Genomic DNA, 19,839 nt, shown 5'->3' on the forward strand with positions numbered 1-19,839 from the left:
TTATGTAAAGTTTACTAATGATAGACTTCCTGAGATGCTGCTGCATGAGCACAGGTTTCCATCCAGGGTCACAACAAACATCTCTCCACTGCCCAACCCAGACAGCATCCAGAGCCAGCTGGAGCTTCTGTGTTCAAGGCTGACCCCTGTAGGTTTGTCCCAAATTAATTATTTTTCAAACTAGAGCAGCACGAGGGTTCATTCAACATTTCAATGCAAATGTTAGCAAACTGTTATGACAATGCCAAACCACGTTAAAATGCACGCTGTAACTCGGGTTTCTGCTGGCTCAGTACATTAGTGTAAACTTCAGAAACACCTCTTACCACGCTTTCTCCACACACCTGCCCCAACAGCGAGTTCAAGGCAATTCTCCACCATACACTTATTAAGTCAAATCAACTGAGCTCCCAGGTTGACTCCCTGAAGTGCATTTTCCCCCATTTTTAATGGTTTTCATGACTCATCTCTAACTCTGTCCAGAAACCAGAACTAGAGCCAGGTTTAAATATCTAACAATGCTGCTGTTCCTGGAATGCAACATTGCCCATGTCCCTCCCTCCCCCACCAGCACCTTCTACCAGCTCACCACTGGTAGAAGCTCACTTTAAATAGCATAAGGCAGAGATAAATGTCATCACAGTCTACCAGAAACAAACCACCTCAGAAGGATAATTATCATTCAGCAATATATAATTAATGTGATGAGCACTCGGTTGTTGTTGAGTTTTCTAGTCACCCAAATGAGGTGCCTAAATATGTTGTATTAATACAATTTTCCAAAGTTGTGATCTCACTAAATATTCGTAAGGTTTGTTATACACAATCTGTTTCTCCTAAAGCCACCAAAATTCATAGATAGTTCAAGTAGCATAATGTCTACCCAGATCCTTTCACATTAAGTATAAATTATTTGGCCTTGTCGGTTTAAAATATCCAACATGAATTTACAATGATGTTTAGCAAGATTGTAGATGTTTGCTGCCCTCATAAGTAATGAAAAAAATCATCACATCGCTCCCTGATGAAAAGTTATTTTTACATAAAAACAGGTTACATTAGTGCTGTCAAAGTACAGCTGGCCAGAAATACCAGTGAGAAAGGGGAATCTTATCCATTAAAATATTTCTTCCATTAATTCCAACTTTGCTGGGACTTCAACTATCATATATCTAGATGAGTTTCAATCACTATCTTCACATTGGCCTTCACTTAATTAAATATTTATACATGCTTTCAGCCTCGTTGATTTAAATATTTTTTTTAATATGGGCTAAAAAAAGGAAATTTCTCTGACTAAATATTACTATACCCTTTCTAGTGTCAGGAAACTTCTGCACAAAAAACAGTTGTAAAAGACTGAGTTTAGCGTTATGAATTAAACTGAATTGCAGAAAGATACCAGTTCCCATTGAAGAATAGGGGGTTTCTGAAAATCTTCACTAGGAAGAGTGACCTTGGTCCCCAGGATTGAAATTTTGTCCTAGGGAAGATATTACAATGCATCAAGTGGAGCCAAGATTTTACCTTAAATGCTTATTCCATTTTCTTAACCACTTTCGAAAAAGAAAGGGTGTGATTTTAACTCACTTCTATAATGGTGAGCAAGAAACAACTCTGATAATAAGCAGATGGTTAAGACAAAAATCCCGTGTTCCTCTTTCTGAAATGCTGATTTACCCCAGTACAAGACAGAGCATGTTACTCATTGTGGAGGACAATTAAGTCGCAGAAACATTCACTGCTCCTTGTGAACAATTGGCACCATTATGTGACCAACAACTCTCTGTCCCATGCACATTCCCCACCACCATCCCTCTTTTTCCTGCAGTCATCTAATATAAACACAAAGGATGAAAAAAAAAAAAAAAAGGGCAAAAACCTCAGATTTTCCTCTAGTTCCTGGTTTCCTTCCTCACATATTGGGATAGAGTACATATCCTAAAATCACAAGACATCAATAACAATACAAGAACTATGAAATATTAATTGGTTCTCATATGCCTTTTAATTTTTTCTAACATTCAAGATTAGCATTTATAAGATTTTCTTCAGACACAAGAAGGGCATGTTTCTGAAACATACTTCAAGATAAAAAACAAAGCTGAGATATTCACAAGAACTCCCAACCCCCACATTTAGCATTCAAGTAAAAGATAAAACTGTCCAAAATACTGTAAATTTCCAAAACATCATCAAGCAAGTTGACAATGCAGATAAAGGGATTAGAATCACAGAATCACAGAACATCCTGAGTTGGACAGGACCCACAAGGATGATCGAGTCCAACTCCTAGCCCTGCACCGGACAAACCCAAGAATCCACAATGTGCCTGAGAGCATTGTCCAAATGCTCCTTGAGCTCTGGCAGCCTTGGTGCTGTGCCCACTGCCCTGGGGAGCCTGGTCAGTGCCCAGCCACCCTCTGGGGGAAGAACCTTTTCCCAATATCCAACATAACCCTCCTTGACACAGCTCCAGCCATTCCCTCAGGTCCTGTTATTGGTGACCAGAGAGATCAGTGCCTGCCCCTCCTCTGCCCCTCATGAGGAAGCTGCAGATGCTGTGAGGTCTCCCCTCGGTCTCTTCTCTCCAGCTGAACAGACCAAGTGCCCTCAGCCGCTCCTCACACAGCTTCAAATCAAGGCACTTCACCATCTTCGCAGCTTCCTTTGGACACTCTCTAGTGGCTTCATATCTTTCTGATATTGTGGTGCCCAAAACTGCCCCAATGTTGCAGGTGAGGCTGCCCCAGGTCAGAGCAGAGCAGGACAATCCCCTCCCTGGCCCGGCTGGAGATGCTGTCCCTGATGCCCCCTAGGACAGGGTTGGCCCTCCTGGCTGCCAGGGCACTGCTGACTCAGGGCCAACTGGCCACTAAGCAGGACTCCCAGGGCTCTTTCCCAGCACTGTTTTCTCATTCCCCAATCTGTCCATACATCAGGGTTGCCCCATCCCAGGTGCAGAATCTGGCACTTCCCCTTGCTGAACTTCACAAGGTTGGTGATTATCCAGCCCTCTGATTTGTTGAGGGCTCTCTGCAGGGCCTCCCTGCCTTCGAAGGAATCAACAGCTCCTCCTAATTTAGTGTCATCAGCAACCTTAGTTATTCCTTCAAGTCCTCTGTCTAAGTCATTTATGAAGATGTTGAAGAGAACTGGTCTTAAGGTGGAGCCCTGTGGAACCCACTAGTGACCAGTCACCAGCCTGATGGAACCTCAATCACTGTAACTCTTTGTGCTTGACCCATGAGCCAGTTGCTCAGCCAGCACATCACACTGGAGGTGATGGACAGAGAGAGAGTATGTGTGTGTGTCTCTCCCACTGCACTGTTCCTAAAACTATGGAATTTTATAGAAATGGCATCAAAAATTAAAAATACCCTCTACGTTTGACTTGATCCAAATAAAACACGGATCAAGTAGTCCAATCTTTTTCTATTTGGAGTTGGGCAAGAACCATACAAAATTGCACCCTAATAAAAGTTTATTTTTTCAAGAGCCTCCAAGCTGACAGTTACCTTGGGCTCAATATTTTATGGGCCCATTTCCAAAGGCTTTATCTTCAGAACAACAATAAAAAGACAGTATCTTCTGTGCTCGCTTAACAAAATCCTGGACATAAACTGTTCAAAGCACAAAACAGTTAAAAATTAAGCTTACTTTCTGCATCAAACAAAAGTAATCAGAACCTATTCTTTTTTCCTTCTCTTGCTTAGTAAAAAAATGAATGGTATTTAGAAGGAAAGTGCCTGAAGATATTTGCAAGCATGAATGAATAAAAGGCGTACATTAAAAGGTATAAAACACAATGCCTTAAAGCATATGCTTAACATAACATCCACACAGCTCTAATATTCATTTGAAGGTGGTAAAAGTGGTGTCTTCAGGAGTTCCACAGATTTCATTTACTGTCTCTTGTTCAAACTTCCACATTTCATAGCTGTCAGGATTTCAGTTCTCCACAGGAGACTACACCCACCTTTCAGACCTGGTGTCCAGGTGCTTTATCATGGTAGTTGCAATGTCTTTCTTGCTCTTTCCCATTTCACCTTCCAACAGAGGGCATGAAATCATCTTCAGTCACATTTCAACTGGAAAATGAATGGCAAAGGTTTCCAAAAGCTAGCTCACATTTTGCTTTAATACAGACTTTCTAATTAACGTGCCGTGACATACTCTTCTTTTACACACATTTATCTTTCCATGTATTACTCTGTTTTTCTCTCCTGGTACCCCTGATTTAGGAAACACATTCCAGGTCACATCACCACTTTCAGACTCTCAGGGGATAGGAGGTAGAGATGCACAGGAGGTACTGCCATAGCAGGTGCCACACTAATTGCACAAAGACAATTCTACAGCAATTACAGTGATGGCAGAAGTGACAAAACTGATTCCAGGGAGATATTTTTTCCCCCTCACAAGTCACAAACATCCACTATTTTGATGAAAACTGCAAGCCATAAACTAAACCACAAGAAGTTCCACCTCAACATGAGGAAGAATTTCTTCACACTGAGAGTGGCAGAGCGCTGGAACAGCTGCCCGGGGAGGTCGGTCGTGGAGTCTCCCTCTCAGAAGACATCCCAAACCCACCTGGACACATTGCTGTGTCACCTGCTCCAGTTTTATATCTATTATAAAACATATTATAGCATAGGCATTCCTTTGGGAAAACAAAAAGAAAGAAAAATACCTTTCAATTATTTAAAACACTGCATTCTAAATCAGGATCAGAGTCACATCTTGTTCATTAAAAGACAACATGAAACATAATTCTCATAAATGCATACTGCTTTTCTTCCAGACTCAAAAAGCATCAAGCCAATTACATATACCTAAAACTGAAAATGCATCCCACAAGACGTGTTTTATTTATAAAGAGGAAAGAAAAATACTTCCATTTTAGACCCCTAGGAGTACCTACAAGACTAGTCACAGACCAGTGTCCCACTACAGTAAGTGCTGTCCAAACACAGAACAAAATACTCTGGCCAAACCAAAGCATCAGCAGGAAGACCACAGAAAGAACCCTTGAGTGAGGAAGTTATGCTGAAAACAATTTTACATATCACTGAGTTGACCTTAGCATGGTTTGGGAATTTACTAGCTTTAGAAGTAAAGTAAGTTTTAAATATTTTAACACTACTTTCAGCTATTTGTAGCTTCAGTCTAAAACTTGTAACTCGAGTTAGAGCAAAAAGGCCTGTTTAGAGAAGACAAACCAAAGAAAGCATTCCCCAAAGAAAAGCTGTAAAGTACTGAAGCCTGAATTTCCAGTTACTAGAACTACAGTGTTACAAACGTGGGCTAAACCACAGATTTAATCCCGCCAGAGACTGAAAAACATCCAGCTGCCATATTTAAGCACCAGAAACCAACTTGTATGACATGTTATTATGTCCAAATCTGTGTTCCATGAAACTGTGGAAGGGCTCTGTCCTGAACTGGTGGTTCTGGGGCACTGAACTCAAGTTTATGATGAGCTCCTGCCCGTGGGACCAGGCTCTTCCACATTTCTGGCCTCCTGATTGATGGTTGGGGATTAACAGCACTGGAAAGTAAAATTCAAAATTTCCTAAGGAGATGTATTTTAAGCTTGTTTTTCATCCTAGTTTAAACCTTACTTATATACATATTTTAATATATATTTAATTCTTTGGCCCCTTTTGACCAAATCATGTTTTTATGTGATTCATGAAGATAAGCAACCTTGGTGGAATGGGAAATACTGTCCTCAGCAAAAGAAAAACTGAAGCACCCACTCAAGCAATTACCAGCATTGCCCCAGCTACAAACCAGTCAATGGTTTTTCCCTGACGGTAGTTTGTAAATAAAGGAGGGGTATTTAACTCCACTATCATTCCCAACATTATTTATACATGTATAGAGATTTTTTTTTAATGTGCCATCTGGAAAATCTGGCATGGGATTTGCAAAGTTCCTGTCCTGCCTCCTGGTGAAAAGGCAGAAGCTCAAAGTATGGGAATTCCCATTAGACCTGTAAAACTCCACAATCTGGTGGTAACTGAGCCAACTCAGAAAAAACATTTTTGCCATTTAGAAAATTTTTCATTTCCAAAAAGTTTTTATCCCAATTTGTGAGGCTTCCTACATATCCTACCTCCCCCACTACCTAGGAGTCTAATGAAGATGTGGGCTGAAAAAAAGGAAATTGGGCAAGGGGGCAGATTGATATCTGAACCAAAAGTACCACAGGCACATCACCTCTCCTGATGATCTAGAATTTTTCATCAATAATGTTAGAAAGCCTCTGACCAACTGTATTGAAAACTCAGGAGCCACAGCTCCTGTCAAACAGTACCACAGTGCCCCTTCTCATCAATTAATTTGCTCAACAAGTAATGCACCAAGAGAACAAGGAGGCTGTTTGAAGGACTTTGGGTGGGGACAAAGGAAGGCTTGCGAATTTACCCAGAAATGCCACTCAACCAGGCAGGAAGATAAATCCTACACGGATGTTCTGGATAGAATAATGCTCAGAGCAGTTCTCAGTCTGGTTTTATCCAGTTGCTGCTGAACAGAACAGGAGCTGAGCAGTTCAGGGCCATAAAAGAACGCAAATACTATTCACATCATTTATCCTGACAGAGATTAAAAAGTGTGATGGCAGATCTGCTCAGACCACCACCCTACCAGGGTGCCCATAAAGAGCAAAACAGGACCTTGATGGTGGCTTTGACTACAGAACTGCCAAGGACATGGCCAAAACTGGTTCACTAATTATTATTCACTAATTATTGTGCCTCTCCTGTCTACAAGTAACTTTTGTCTCATCTTTTACATACACTGCAAACTATTTGGAGCTGGCACCTTCCTGCTATTCTCAGTTTTTGCAGCACATATAGTGAGGACTGGGTGCACAACTCTTGTTACAAATAGCATCAGCACCACATCACTAGGGGGAAAAACAAAACAAACCAAACAAAAAAAAAAGGTCAAAACTGAGCTCTACCACATGCACTGAACTTGTTGAGTGTAATCCCATGGAACGGAGGGAAGGTAAAACCTCGGAAAGTGATGAAAGACACATTCATACCTAGGCTAGAGTTTACAGCCATCAAGGAGCTAATCTCACAACTGACATAAATCCTAGTCTAGACAAAGCTTTATACACTGAAAGGAGTAAAAATACTCCTTTGATACAATGGCATCAAATACAGCTTCACACCCTTCTGTAGTGAAGGTTGAGACCATTTAGCTCAGGCTAGAGAAGATTTTAAGCACCAGAGATTCATGCTGGCTTCCACTGCCTTTTCAACACACTATGCAAGTTCAGAGCCCCTCAGATACGGGCCCACGAAGCCCACACCAGTCATTTGCAAAGGTTATTTTGCATATTTGTGTCCCAACTGATGCCACAGTTGGTTAGCTACTGCCCCATAGTGAGAACACGATGGTCCTCGATGCTGTTTTGCAGAAGTCCCTCACAACCTCATGCACCAGGTCAGTCAGTCCCCCCTGATTCTTGCTCCCTCTGTCTGTTTAAAGCATTTTACATATCTTAGGATGCCTCATGCAGGAAATAACAGAAAGGGTGTTGCACTAGCCAAGAAGAGGGAGTGCAGCGGATTAAGAGATGGTAAGGAACAAGCACGCAGCCAAGGCACTCCAATTCCCAGTCACTGCCAGGAAGCCAGACTCCAAAATATTCAGCCAGGGGTAAAGGAGCATCCTGAAAAATTACTTTTAAAAAATTGCACACATCTTTACAAAATAGTCATTGTTAAAAATCCTTGTTCACTGAAGGTAAGGATGTGCAGCAATAACTTGTTGTCAGTGCTACAGAAATCTCCAGAACCCAGAGACTAACAAGGTAAGGCACTATAAATGCAAACTGCTGAGAAGTGAGAAATGCAGAGTTAAAGGCTGCTTTGTGAGAAGGTGGATACTTTAAATCCATCCTGCTTGATGCAAAGCAGGAATAAATCTAAACTTCTCTTGCTGTTGTTACAGAGGCTGCCCAGCAATTACTCCTGGCCTCCAGAATAAAACATTTCTACCACAGTAAGGGCAGAGGACAGAGCAGGAGGCAGCGTGGTCAGTGCTGTGGTGAGTCCAGCTGTGTTCACTGGCAGAGGGAAGAAGAACAAGGCCAGAGGGGGATGTGTGTATCTTCCAAAATGCAAACATGCAGTGTTTCGGGAGAAGTTATGTTCTGAAAGCTTTCACCTGTCAGATGCCAGGACTTCCCTCCCTGCCGCCCCAGCTACCCTGCTCTTCAGCACATGTATCATTACTCTTCTGCAACTTCTGTTGCCATAGAGCCAGTCTTGCTGTGGTTTGTATCTTGGCAGATCTTCAGATAGGAGGAAAACATCCTTTCTGGCAGGCACGAGCCCCTGCAACATCATGAGACCAAGTACAGCAAGGGCCAGATTAAATCTGAGGTTTATTAATACTGACTCTGGGCAAAGGCTTTACTCAATATACAATACTAACTTTTCCAGCTCAGGATGTGTTAGGGTGAGGTTGCTCTCAAGCATGACTATATTTACTATAATCCCAGATCACATGTTGGTGTATTAAGATAAAAATGTCTTTGAACTTTTAAATTTATTTCCCTGGATTTTTTTTGGTACTTATTCAGCACTGGTACTAGTATCACTGATAAGAGAAAGCAGGTTGCATTATTCTAACTGTGCAAATACAATTCAAACTGTTTCTGGGGAATATTTTCTATGCACTTCAAAGTATGGAGTTCTAAAATGGTAAGAACACACCTGGATTTGGATCCAGCAGAAAAAAAATACCTACTGGGCTGCTGCTGGCTGTGCTGAGGAGCCCTTGAAATGAAAACAAACCAATCACAAATCACAGTAATGGGAAGGCTGTCACTTCTGGATTCAGTCCTAGAAATGAAATATAATAGGAGAAAAGAAATATTGGCTTTAGTCCCAGGTACAAAAAGTAAATCATCAGAGAGCAGAGAATGACATTCCTCTCCTCCCCTTCATCCCAAACCAGACATCAGATTTATCAACATGAGTAATCAGAAACTTTCCCACCTCCTGACAATCCAACTTAAAAAAAATTGAGAAAAGGAAAAACCAAACCCAAAACACAACAAACAGAACAGCCGTATATGGAGACTACACATACCTATCATATCTATTAAATACATGATACAATTACCTACAAAATCAGGAATCTCAGTTCAGCTGTACATTTCCACAGTTTCCTTGGAGTGGGGAATGTTACACACAGAAGGTATTTTGTGAAATTATTTACATCTATATATTTATGTATATGTATACATGTGTAGGTAGATATAGATAAATGTCTGAGGACTGAAGTATTCTCAGTTTCCTGACCTGGTATCTCAAGCTTCCCCCTCTCAGGTGCATGGCCACAGACTTCAAAAGCACTAGAACATATTAAATGGCAAAAGTCCTAGTAATAATATCCAACACAAATATCATATCATTGCTGTGGGGCTTTTAGCTTTATTTTTGTATTATCTAACCTCAGGTTTGAGCCCACATTCCATGAAGCCTCAGTAGGATCAAGCATTTGGACAACACATATTTAGACGCTAAAACTAATGGCCTTGAATTACAAGTGGAGACTTTTTGAAATATGCATTTCTAATCCAGATACTCAAAGAGGATCTGGGACTTTCCTAAAAGTTTTGCTACCAAGTGGCAGCTGAGCAGTGGAAAACCCAGCTTTCACACGGTTGTTAGTTCTGTGGTCAGAGAAGAATAGCTGTGTACTCAGCTCCCAGAGCCTTCTGAAGAATATATTCCAGTCCTCCAGAGCTCTGGTATCTGGCAAATCTTCAATATCACATACTTGATGACTATCCTAGTGTGCTCCAGGATAATGCTGAATTATGAACCCAGCCCTTTGCACAAAGTGTTCCCGTGTTTTCTTTTCAAAAGACTTCCCTCCTCCACCCAGAAAGTTAAAGAAGCGATTCAAGCCCCGCTGTGGCAACACCAAGTCTGTGTTTTTAGCTAAGAGGAGGGCAAAGCAGGGAGAACAGAAGTTTACAGGGAAAAAGAGGGACATATCAGCAGCCCTGATGAGAAGTTAGAGCCCAGGCCACATGGAAAAATCTGTGCCTCTCATCCTTTCCATGTAAAGAATTGAGAGCAAAATGTTCAGGAAATGACAGTGCTCACGTCAGAGATGATTCGAGAGAAGCATGAGTCCTGAGGAAGCGAAAGAATTCAAGGTAAGCAAGTATGCAACAAAGTTTAAGAAAAATAGATTTAGAAAAATAAAACAATCAAATGGATCAACAATCAGATGGACCTTGGCCCGAGTGCTGCCTCTTAGAGGCCGAGTGACACTTGTTATGCCCTAAACTGCAACCTCAAGCCATATCCACAGGGGGTATTTGTTTAATTTCAAAAGATACCTTTCAAACACCTCTTTCTGATAATTTTTCATTACTTGCTTTGGAATAATAAAGATACTTGGCAAAATCTTCAAGCTTAGCAATTTAAGTTAAGCACTTCGTATAGAAACTTAAAAATAGAGATATCTATACACCTAACTCACTGCTGAGTATTTTTAAAAGACCCTTACTTTTTAATGATGGCAAAGCCCTCTCAGTGGAGGACAATGAGGACATCTGAGAACTACAGCTTAAGTTAACACCAAACTCTGAGACTGAACAAAACAAACCACTTCTTGCTCTGTACATAACTGACAGGTTAGCAATTCCAGCCAAACATTTCCTCAATTTTCCATGATGAGTCATACCAAACACTGGACAGCTTCACGGCAACAAGTTTGTATGCAAGTAATGGAAGGTACAAATGAAATAATTCAAAAATTGCTAAACTACAAGATTGGTATCTACACTTAATATTAACTAGACATGTCAGATTTTATAGCACATTAGAGACCATACCTGCACAGGCAGAACTGAGGCTCATTTCATGTACACTTGTGTTCAGGTTCAGATATACAATAGGTTATTTGAAATTTTTAGGAATAAGCGGGCATGCTATAAATCAAACTCAATGTCATTGTAGCTAGCAAGGAACCATACAATGCCCACAGACAAGCAAGATCATAATATTCTGTTAGGAAAGTGATTTATTACTTGGCATTTCTTGAAGTTTTAGAGCCATCAGTTTTGAGACACACCTCTGAGTCTGCCTCTGCCTACTGGCATTTGAAGACTGGTTGTTAAAGTTAAAAACTCTACTCCTTTTTTTCCCCAAGACACTCCAAAAGGTCTACTGCTTCTATTATTTTTTTTCTAGGTTTAGGTTATCCAGGTTTGGGTCTACTTTACTTCAATCCCTTATCCTCCACATCACCTGGAGAGACTACTCCTCCTTCCTCCAGGAGGAGTCTTCGTAGGTTTATTGAGCAGCTATAATCCTTTAAGGAAATAAGAACACCCAGTCTAGCCCTGAGAAAACATGCCTTCAGGTATCTCAAAAGATTTCTGAAGAGAACATAATTCCCTCCTACTTCAATTATGCTCACTATTAACATCTTTCCCCTTCAGTTTGGAGTTAGAATCAATTGCCTTCTAACAAGGCTTCTCCAGAGCCAAGTCTTCTTTATACATTTTGGCTTTGGAGCGCTCAACTTCAAACTCCTGAAAGAGGTTACAACTTTTTAGGAGATCCTCACTGCTTGCTGTAAGGCCCCCTTGCAGCAATCTAGAGATAAACTCAATTGTTCCTTCACACTTCCCTGCCACAAGATGCTTTCTAAAGAACTCAACAGTGCTTTAAAGCCTGAAAGCCACAAGCCTGCTTGATCAACTGAAGTCCCCTGTCACCCTGACCTGAGGTCATGAGCTGGAGAAAAACTGACCAACCAAAGCTATAGATCCAACACAACTTTAGAGCAGTAATATCTGAAGTTATGGCTATGCACAGTACAAATATAATTTCAAATGTAATAGTGAGCTAAATAAGATTACATCTTAAATCAAAACCAAGGGATTTTAATTGTGTCTGAAAAAAAAAAACCAAAAAACAAAATAATATGGTGATGCTTATTTACAACCTCTTTAGCTTCTCAGGTGGAGACTCATTTCAGAAAACATTACATAAACAAGACTTACAATTTAGAGATTCTAACACTGCCTCTTTGCAAACATGAAGAATACCCAGAAATACACATACCAACCACCATTTCTAAGGAGGCTTTCAATCCTTACTTCATGACTTGATAGGTATGGAAGAGATGATTTTCAATGATGCCCTGTCTTGATTCTTGTTTCGATCCACAAGTTTCATCTGAGGTTTTGGCACCAGGTCAGAGAAGCTGCAGTTGTCAGTGGCCAGCAAATTAAAGTTCACCTGGGGCTCACCAAGCAATCCTAAGACCTATGGTTTTGCTCCATAACAAGAAAGTTTCACAAGTTGTATTGACATAAGTAGCATAATAGCTGTGCTTTTAAAGAAATATTTTAAGTTTAACAAGCTGAGGTTGAGATGGGAAGAAATACAAAGCCATGGCTTTAAAAACATACCTTACTCTCTGAAAACTCTCCTATGGAAACAAGCCTTCCTGACTGATACCACAGGGCACGTACTGGCCCAGATTTCTCCAGGAGGGTTTAATTAATCATTTAATTAATGGTGATTTGAGGAGTTGAAGAAGTGTGTGTCCATCATTTCAAGGCAGCGTGAGCCACAGGAAGAAACACATGAGAATAGCTGTAAGATATAAAACATAGTGCTCCTTTTCTTTACTCACCACATCTTGTCTTTGATGAAAGAACGTTACCTTGCCCCTAATAGTATCAGGTGGAAAAGGGAAAGCACATTCAGCAACCTGTTCATACTGAAAATCTTGCTTTGCTTCTGGATTTAATGTAAATTCAGCCTTGTCTGGGCACTCACTAAAGAAGACTTGGCAATCAGCTCAAATTTGCTGTGGCCTACCTCATCTTAGCTTTTACATTTCTTTTACCTCTTCTAAAGAGCAGTCCCATATATGATGTATTTCTTTCCTGTGCTATTTCCTAAACTCTAATAATTTTTTCAAGAAAGAAAGGAGTTTTTTCCATTTTACAATGCCTGAAAGTCACAGATTGAAGGTAGAAACCTTTTTTCTTGCTCTCACTCTTGAAGATACAGATTGGTTTGCCTCAAGCAGGTCTTGATGATCTATGCTTCTCTCATTCCATCACTGAAGTGATTAAATGTCCAGGTAAGCACAGAGAGCAAAAGAATCAAAGCAGATAAATTTCAACTCCCCAGACCAGATCCATCACCTCTATAAAGCCTCTTGCAACAGCTTCCCAGCTGATTTACATTTGACAAGAGCAAATGTGATTGGCCAAATGCTCTGAAGTACTGAGAACAGGTAGGAGACCCATCCTATCATGCTTTTCAGTAGCAGCTGTAGCAAAATAAATTACATAATGTGTTGCATATACTAGATGGATGCCTGCCCACAACACTTTGCCTTCCACTCTTATGATATTAGAACAACTAAAAATAAAAATGTCAACACTGGCATTACTTTCCAAAGCCTGAGAAGATACTCAAGTACCTCCTGGTAATTTCAGAGACAAATGCTCACCTGCACTTTAAAAGAAGGGTCCACAAGGAACACATTTTAAGTCCTTGTCAGCTGATTTTCCTAATGTAAAGGATGTGACATGATTAGAAGCCCTCCTTACATACAAAGATAAGCTGCAGCCCAACACCACTGGCAATTAAAGTCCTGTTAGGAGTTTTCCTATGAATAATAATCCTGTGACACCGGCTGGGATGACCCATATGCTGAGATCAAAAGCAGTAGTTGTCACCTGTGGGCATTGAACCTTGTTCCAGGTCTGCAGGAAAGATTTTGTGAAGTAAAGAGATGCTGAAGGAAAGGGGAAGTGAGTTTTTCACAGGCTTCTCAAGCTATGAAGCAATCTGTGGTGTGATCAGTAGGAAATGACTGGAGACCTCATGATGACACTAAGAGTCTGTAACCAGAAATAGTTGAGAAACCCTATTCTTGCTCACTTATCATCCCACAGAGGCCATTAAAGTCAATGACTTCACTAGAATTACAAAAATAAACAGTTCATTTTGAGATATAATTCCATAATACTTTTTTTTTTTCTCAGAGACCTCAAATGACATCTGCAGAACTGACAGGTTCAAAGGAGCAATATTCAATACTGCAACTTCTCCTATTCAGCAATATTTCCTCCTCAGTTCTCAAGACAATTAAAAGAAACTGAAGGGAGAAAAGGAAAATAACCAAGAAAATGTGAAAAGAATTCAAGAGCTAATTGGAGTGGGCATGGGAGGTAAGGAGTAAGAAAGATAAATCAGTGGAACAAAATATAAAGCTCAACCCTACAAACAGCTACCTTTTTATCCACGTACCCAAAGCTATACATAGCTGCTTTAATAACCAAAGAGTGGTTTGCAAGCTTAAAATTCATGTGTGTGTAAAATAAAGAATTTGAGAGCAAAACTGGAAAACAAAGTCAGCCTGATTTAGTCCATCATGAATTAAACCTGTGCTGGAATATCTGTCTAGGTCAGCTTCCTCAGACGCGTGTTTTTTTCGGAATTAAAAATTAAAAACTTCACCTGCAAGTGCTGTGTGGTTACCCAGAAATAAAACCCTCTCCATCTCAAACAGGGAGGATGTTACTCTGCCACAGCTTATCTAGAATGCCCTCTAATTAATTGAGTCATGCTAAGTTTCAGTGAAGATAGAGCTTATGGAGCTTTTTTGTGTACCATAACACACCCTAATAAACCACTACTGCTAAAAACAAAAGGCATCTTCCAATTTTTTTTTTATTTTCATGTATGATTTTGTTTGTTTGTTTATCATCGTTGTTTTGTATAATTCTCTCTTTGTTCTTGGCCTTTGCATAAAGAAAGGTAATTTTCTTTATGAGAGAACAATGGGAAGAATCTCCTGGAACACTTCAGCATAACTAAAAAACTGGGGGAAAAATATCCCCACTTTCTTTATTGCTAAACATTACTTTTCCTGCTCTCTTACACTGAATGAAAGTTAAACTCTCAGCATTCTAAAAGCTCAGTTGCATAACAACAATGTTCCTAGGTAGCTGTGAAAAATATTTATGCTTATACATTCAAAAGGATTTATAAGACTGAGATTCTGCTGGAGTGTTCAGACTGCTTTGCATCATAAATTTAAATTGTAAAATACCTAATGGAACCACGAATCTCAGATTAAATATAATATCTTGACCATTTCCCCACCTGGCAGCGCTGGGAAGAATAGCCTGAGAATGCACTGCACAGCTCTGAGTAAACCAAATTCCTGATGCCTTCTGCTAATGGTCTGTTTGAGCTACACACTGGAACCTGATACACAGGGAAGTGTTTACATTTTAACTGAAACACTACTCAACCTGTGCAGGTAGTTCCTCACCCCTCCAGCAGTGTAAAAGGGCTCGAGAATAGCCCTGGGGGAGCAGCACTTGGAAGGAATCACGGACGTTTTAAAAGCTTGATGTAATGAGTTATTCCTTCCACTGGAGACACAGGTGAAAACCAGGGACACCTTAGTGCGCAGTAGAGAATAAGAATGCAAGAGAGTGTCTGGGTATCTCCAGTTTATGCCAACAATTCACACCAGGGGAAGCTTTTCTGTTTAGAGCAACAATTTGGTTTATTCTAAATAGCACCGTGTCAGAGCCCCAGTCAAGGGGTACAAGTTAGAATCAGTGACCCTTGGTAGGCACTGGCACCTGCCCTTCACAATAATGAGAGAGCACATTGTGGCCTGTGTTTTCTCAGCTATCAGACACAGATCTCAAGCCATACACCGTTTTCTAATGCTGCCTGTATTTCTCTCTCATGTACTAGAAAAGCCAGGATTACTTTTCCAGTGCCTTCTACAAAAGTCCTACCCGAGCCTCAGTGGCTTGATTTTTAATCTGACATCTAGAAAGGTCTGCCCTAGGTCACCACACACGCTACAGTGCTAAATTATAGCAAGGGAGGTGTGGCACATCGTGGGTCCCTGTGCTCAAGAACCTGATACAAGATCATGAACCTTGATAGCAGCCACAGCCTGTGGCTCTGCTTCTGTCCTCTGCTCCTAAAATAACCTCATCTTTACCAAGAGGTCTGACACATGCAGAGAGCAAGATAGTTAGATGAATCACACTTGTTACAGCCACAATTTCTAAACAGGCATTTTGCAACCTTTCAGAGTAACAGCACTTGTCACTACCAACAGCCTATGTTTATTAAAGCTTTGGGCTCCTGTACTACAGACACGAGACTGCTCACACGCTGAAACCAGGGACAGGTACTGCTGTCTGAAGCAGGAGGGTCTTAAATGGTAGTTTAACTTGAAAAGGAGTTAAACCATATTCTACACGTTCAGTGGCATCAAACTGCTACCATGAAAAATTAAGGGACATGCGGGCCATTTTTTGTGTTCTGTGACAATAAAAAGGCAGGTGTGTTTTCTTTTCCCCAAGTAAAACTATAACATTTTCCACATCCCAGAATGGTTCAGGTTGGAAGGGACCACAGTGGGTCATCTGGTGCCACCTCCCTGCTCCAGCAGGGTCATGCCAGAACACATGGCACAGGACTGTGTCCAGACAGTTTTGGAGTATCTCCAGCAAGGAAGACTCCACAGCCTCTCCGGGCACATCTCTTCCAGTCACTGAACAGGAAAGAAGTTCTTCCTCATGTTCAGGGGAATTTCCTGGGCATCAGTGTCTGCCCGTGGCCTCTTGTCCTGTTGCTGGGTCCCACGGAGCAGAGCCTGTTCCTGACACCCTTCCCTCCTGAAATGACCCACTTTCGTCACTGGTATTACTAAGAAAGAGTGTGAATTATTTGGAATGGATGCTTGTATTTTGGCTAAAACTTTAAGTTTAAACAACTAAGAACAAAATATTTTTTGCTTTTTATCCCATGCATTTTATCTGAGACTTTGAAAATGATAACTGATTACGAAACAATTTGAAGCAACTATGAAATAAGGGTTCCTAAGTTCATATTGAGATTTTCCAGTAAAATGATAACTCATTATGAAACAATTGTATACGGGTTCCTAAGTTCATATTGAGATTCTGCAGTTGCTTTCTTGACATTGTCACTACTTACATGTCATACACAAATGTTTTATGACAAATATTTGCAAGGATGTGCCTAAATCTCTTCTAAACTTCTTCAAATCTCATTTTAAAAAAAAGAAAAAGTATATTTAAAACATAGAAAATTAAAGAAGCCTGGCTTTGGGTTTTCACTACCAGCTACACCTCCAGTTACAGAGGAAGACTTGATTTCCAGTGAGATCTCACAGGTCTTTGTGGTTTCTTCAAAGCCTTTCTCTCGTGGCAGAAAGCAGACACACTTCCAGGATGCACAGCTTTACTCACAGCACAAGTTCTTCCAGAATGTATCTGTTATGGATACCAAACACCAAATACTTTTCTACCAGGAGTGGAAAAAGGCCTTTGACATGGTGTTATCGGCGTGACTGAATCTATGAGGCATTTTTGCAATGACTCATTCCATTTTGCAATGGAATTACAATCTTGACTCTCTTGCTCCAGGACCAGCCTCTCCCTCGCAGCCCCAGATGTGAAAGCCAGCAGGAACCACTCACCCATCCTGGCTCTCTCCCATCCATCTCCACTCCAAATTATTGAAATGAACAAAGTAGGTGCCTGTAAAATATTGTTTGATAAGTTGAGAACAGAAAAAGTAAGGCACTTAACCTGAAGTGTCACAAATGAACTTGGGGACGGATTTTGAGGGAAAAGAGGAAATAGAAGTCACAAACTCTACGTCAGTGTCATCTGGGTCATCCTAAACTCTCAACTCCCTGACAGTAGAGAAGTGGTGTGTTTCCTCACCGGATGGACGGATCCAGCCTAGCACACAGTGTACCACAATCACCCCTTGCACAGTAAAATATTATCACTGAAGCTAAAAAACAAGCAAAACAACCTTTTGGGGTTTTTTCTTTTGTGTCTGGCTGGTACAGTCAGAGATGTATTTCTCTACAAGGAACAAAATTGTTATTATTTTTCTCCTTTAATCCACGCTTCTCAAGAAACTCTGTTAATCCCTAACCTTCACTGGGAAAAGCTTTGTACTTTATCTCTCTGCAGTTCCAATAGTTTATGCCTGGCTGTTTAAGGGAGCTGAAAGAAAGATTTTAGAAGACCTGAAATTGTTTATGCAAAGAAGGCTAAAGGCCTCAAGGTCGTGGACACTCGTCTTTCCATATATTCACAAGGCAGAGATAAGGGGAAAACGGTCAAGGAGGCTGTGAACCACAGGAATTCTGCTGTTCTTAACAGTGGATCCCACTGTCCTTTAATACAATCAGGAGAGAAAGCCTCACTGTCCCTTGCCTTGCTATACGAATCGAAGGATCAGGGTCCTTTGGATCGTGCAGACAGAGGGGAAAACCCTTCCTGGTGAGAAACAAACTTCACAATTGGCCCAAGCAGGACATTAAAGCAGAATAAAGTTACTCAGCTTATCTGTATATGAAAACTAAGTCAGTGTTGTGTCTAGATTATCAGAAGGGCAATTTTAAAAGGCTTCTGGTAAACTCAGATTGCTTCTTATCATCAATATCCTGAATTTGCTTTCTCTGTTGCAGTAGGACAAAGTAACACTTTAACCATCCAGTACAATTTTTAAGTGCAGATAATAAATATTTCATGCAAAATGCCTGTTATGCCACGTAAATACAAAGTTTTAAAACAATAAATCATTTTGAAGTACTTCTATAAGGGTCTTGAGTTTCCATTAGTGATTTCTATTATGCAGAAAATCAGTTGAATACTATCTCATTTCACTAGTTAGAGAAGTTCAGGTACAGTCAGAAAGATGCATCTACCAAATGATCAGACCTTTGAAGAGTGAAAGACAAATGTTCTCTCCGAATCCTTCACACGGAATGACAAAAAAAAGCCACACGAGCACAGATTCTAATTATTTTCATTCCATATTCTTGAGAATATTAAAGATGCACAAATGTATTTCACTTCCTTATAAATTAATTCACCAGATGAATGAGGAGAGCTTAATTTTTTACAAACTCACAGGAGGTTTTGATCCAACAGGTCCATTTCTGGCTTCTGATCAAAAGGCTACTGCCCATGAATTTTAATGGGAGTTCCTTTAACACAGCATAAGCATGAAAAGTTTAATAATACAAGGGCAGGAGAGGAGGTATACAAAATTTTTCCTTGTTCCTTAATTTAAGAAAGTTAGGGGAAGCCATATTACTGATATTAACTAACAGCATAAATTCTTAGTGGCAAAGTGACAAAAGAAAACCAACCCAAAAGCCATACTGAAAATGAGTCTGAGCTCAAGAGTGAGACACAGGACTTGCCCTTGCTCAGTTTATACAAGAGTTTAGTTATTTGCTCTTACTAATTTCAGCCTTGCTGGATCTATTTTTTTGTGGCCAGCCTCTATCCCTCTGCTTCCCCTTATTTTACAGAACAAACCAAAATGCTTGATGTAGAGTTGGCTTCAAGTTAAGCACCATTCGCCCTCCTCTCTTAAGTCAAGCTCATCTACTACCAGCCTGTGTAGGGACCCCAAACCAAAAGCAGCAGCAAACTTCTGATGGCATCCTCTAATACGCCACAGCTCCTCGTTCTTCTGCTTTGGGACTCTCTGAGAGTCAGGCTACTTGGATGCTTGGTGGAGGCAGCAATGACTAACAAAAAAGCAACACAGCAGCCAGCCACCCTTCCCAAACTCTCCTTTGCCATTTATGCCTGTCCTGCAGCAGCAACAGAAGCCTCTTGGTTTGGCTACTCACAACCATCCTTGCATTTTTCCAAGCTCTTTATTTTTTTTGCCTTGCTTTCTAATGGAAAGGTATTAATGTTTTGTAACCTGCTCTGGG

Source organism: Lepidothrix coronata, unplaced genomic scaffold (genome assembly GCF_001604755.1).
Source record: "Lepidothrix coronata isolate B3197 unplaced genomic scaffold, Lepidothrix_coronata-1.0 Scaffold107, whole genome shotgun sequence".
NCBI classification, from domain to species: domain Eukaryota; kingdom Metazoa; phylum Chordata; class Aves; order Passeriformes; family Pipridae; genus Lepidothrix; species Lepidothrix coronata.